This window comes from Idiotropiscis lumnitzeri, unplaced genomic scaffold, assembly GCF_059441095.1.
Source record: "Idiotropiscis lumnitzeri isolate Australia: NSW breed Sydney's pygmy pipehorse unplaced genomic scaffold, RoL_Ilum_1.0 HiC_scaffold_171, whole genome shotgun sequence".
Lineage (NCBI taxonomy): Eukaryota > Metazoa > Chordata > Actinopteri > Syngnathiformes > Syngnathidae > Idiotropiscis > Idiotropiscis lumnitzeri.
The window spans coordinates 365,822-369,621 of NW_028283709.1; positions in this window are offsets into that span (position 1 = coordinate 365,822).

A 3,800-nucleotide genomic window follows, 5' to 3' on the forward strand; every position below is an offset into this window, starting at 1 on the left:
GCTCAAAGAAAAGAGATAGAAAAATAGCCTAATGTGCGTTTTATGAAAAGATTGAACCCAGACGCCTAGGCTGGTTTAGAAAGATGAGTGAAGATATGGAAAGACAAAGACCCCAAAAAAGATAAAAGAAAAATGGGAAGAGCGAAACAAAATTATGACACTTTTGAGCAATACAAAGTCAGAATGGCAGCTGTGTTTAAAAATCACAGCGGGCTACAAGAAAATGGTAATGTAAATGGGCCATTTCAACAGCAGTTGAAGAATGCTTTACATGCAGATTCAAGAGAGAGAACAGACGACAGAGAGGAGGAAGAAGAGGAGCACACAGGCGAAAAACATTAAGCTGTTGGCGTCGTGGTAAAGAAGGCCATATAGCAAGAGATTGCCATGAGAGTTTCTAGATGTAGAGGTCCTCCTAAATTTACAAGAGATATTGGCCTTTGATGAAATAACTGAGCTGAAATAACTGTATTCGTAATAGGTCACCGATTACCCTTTTTTATGTGACACTGGTGCATGAAGGATTGCTTATAATAAATCAATTCCAAATGATAGGGCAAGTGAGAAAGGTGCCATAGTCAGATTTTCAAGTGTAAAACTGTAGAAAGTAACAGAATTCGAACCTGTGTGGTTGAAGTACCCAGAAGGACACTGAGTTGGTTGCATAAATTGAACTTAGTTTTATTTTTACAGAACAATGAGCCCAAGTTGTGGGGATGTGATTAATTTACAGAAAAAGATTAGTGATGACACAATTTATACTTACTTACCAGGATGGCCGAGTGGTCTAAGGCGCCGCGTTCAGGACCCAGTCTCCCCAGGAGGCCTGGGTTCGAATCTCGAATTTCCCCATTGTGGGACTAATAAAGGGAATATTATCATTATTATTATTATTACATGATCCAACTGACAAGGTATATCATTTTGATGATGGTTTTTACTTAATTGTATACTTTTGTCTCCTTCAGAAAGGGAGAAGTAGGTGTTATGAAAACTTAATTGAATGAAGCTTTTGAAAGTGAGCATGAGAAACCTTTGCAAGAGCATAGGTGTTTCCTGATTTTGTCATTTTTGATTCAACACATTGATAGTTTTGAGTAGTTTTGGCAAGGCTACAGTGAATTCGGAAAACAGGAAAAGAGAAAACTTTGACAGGAGGCAAAGAGGAGGTGTGGTCGAAAATCATGAGTGTGTTGAAGAAACAGCAGGTCCCAAGTGAGGAGAAGGAAGTCAGAGAGAGAGTTTAGTGATTAAAGAAGGTGTCATTTGAAGAAATGAATGAGGATAGGAATTAGATTCTGCTTTTTGGTGAATTGAAGAAATATTTTATATTTCATATTTCAGTTGATTATGTTTGTATTAAGATAGACCAGAAATGGAATCAAATGCAGAGATAGAAATGACACAGGGAAAAATTTGGCTAGAAGGGCTAGAATTTTCATTAAAATAGAAAAGAAATTAGAGACTACAAATAACATTAATGTGTACCTATTCACTTTGAGGTAGAACTGGTTGAAGTAAAATGAGTCACAGAGTTAGAAATATAGGAAATGAAATAGAATTAACATGTTTACTTTTATGATAAGAAATTTGTGATTAGGTGAAGAGAAAAGAAATTACAGGCTTTTCAAATAAAATAACACAATTTAAATTGGCTGACTTGTCAAATGGAGGAGAAAATCCTAAATTATGCACAAAAGTATGAACGTGTTGAGCAGAAAGAGAGAGAAAAATAAAGAACCAGAAAGTCCTGTTATAAACATTACTTTTTCAGGACCAGTCGTGATAGCAACTGAGGATCACGTGATGTAAAAAACAAAGATAAAAAAAGTAAGTGTAGAAGCAGTTCTACATCAACGTGCGTTTTACTTATTAGGCCGTGATGCACTGACACAATTGGACCTTAATTTCAGAGTCAATAAGCAAGGGCGAATTCAAACAAACGTCAAAACTTTAAAAGCGCGCATTATCAGTGATAAGCAAAAAGAAAAAACATTACCAGAGCCTTAAAACCAATAACAGAGAAGTAAATGATGTTTTTATAGAGGTGTAATTATTGTCGGCATGAATTGCAAATTACTCAGAAATCACACGGCCATTGCTGGACATCATTTATGACCAGCCAATGACATTTGCGGAAGAGAAAAATTGTTTGAACACTTGAGGCTGACAAAGCTTTTTGAACTTGTCAAGCATTAACTCATTGATTATGATGTGTTAGCACTACCAACTTGATATTTAACCGCTAAATTGAGTCATGGAAATTCCCATGTCTCAACAGGGGGGATTGATATCCAAAGTACAGCTAGGACAACAAACCTTTTTAAAATTTTTGTAGGTCATGTCTAGTGTGTAGTAAACATAATGTTCAAGGGAACATGAGACCAAAAAGGAGCATCTTAACGCACTACCAAATTACTATGAGCATTGAGCAAACAGTGACTGCAAAAAATGGCTTCATGGACTTGTGTTGCTGCAGGAACACAGGAAAGTGAATCCATTTGCATATTAGTCACAATAATTGGATCCCGTGGTGAGAGCCACGTCAGAGTGTGTTCAAGCAGTCTTCACTGCTGCTTAAGGAATCAAAAAATGACATTCTTGTCCACCACATTCACATTGCACGGCGACCTAATTGTCACAGGGACACATTACACTGATAAGGTGCGGTGCGTTTCAGCCCAGCGTCACTTTTTCCCGCACCAGTAGAAGGCGCCACACGACTGTGGAAGCCGCTCCAAATTATCACCAAACCGCGACTTGACCTTATGGACACCTTTTTTTTCCCGACTGGAGAGACATTTTTTTTTAGGACATTTTTCTCCCGACTGGAGGAACATTTTTTGTTTTGGGGATTGCAAATAGAAATTTCGTTTCAAGGGATACTAGGTTGTGTATGTTCAGGACAAGCAGCATGATGTTTTGCACAGATTCAGGCGTGTAAGACACAAAAACCAGGTGCACATTCCAGACTGATAAGAAAGAAATGAGGTGCACATTCCGGACTGATGAGGAGTAGAAGCGTTTGAGAACCAAGGTCACAAAACAGATAATTTGTAAGAGAGAAATTGTGAGAAAAAGCAGGAAGAGCGTAGGCGGGTGTGAGCTAGTCAAAATTTGGGGTTTCCCATCTTGTATGGGTTGTATGGTTACAATGTGAACTGACGGTCAAAATAAATGTTCATGTGTTCTGTCGACATTGGGCAAACAAGGGCTTTAAAACCACAACAGAAAAATTAAAGTTGTGCATAAAACGTGTCTAAATAATTATTTGAAAAAGCAAAACTTACTTAATAAAAATGACCCAATTATAATTGGAAACTGCCTCGCTGACAATGCAGCGAAGTCGGCAGCCCAAGGCATGACCACAAAGTTGGCACTGCAATACTATAAGGGAAAATGAACACACACACACACCCCTACTTGCTTTTGTGACATTGTTGGGCCACCTGAGCAAAACTCACATTGTGGGAACCACCCTTTCTGGTGGTTGTACAGCTCTGGAAAAAATAAAATCAGGCAGTGTCCAGGAATTTAGTTAAACACAAAAACCACTTCAAATTACCAATTAAACAAAGTACAGGGTCCTTCACCTGACTACAGACGATCTTCTGGGGACTTTATTTGGTTTTAATCACTTTTGGGGTCTGCATCTATGCACACTCCCTGGTTTTGCTACCTTCCCGGGTACCACATACACACTGCTTGGTTTCTCTGCCTTCGTGGGTACCACATACACATTGCTTGGTTTCTCTGCCTTCCTGGGTACTACATACACACTGCCTGGTTTCGCTACCTTC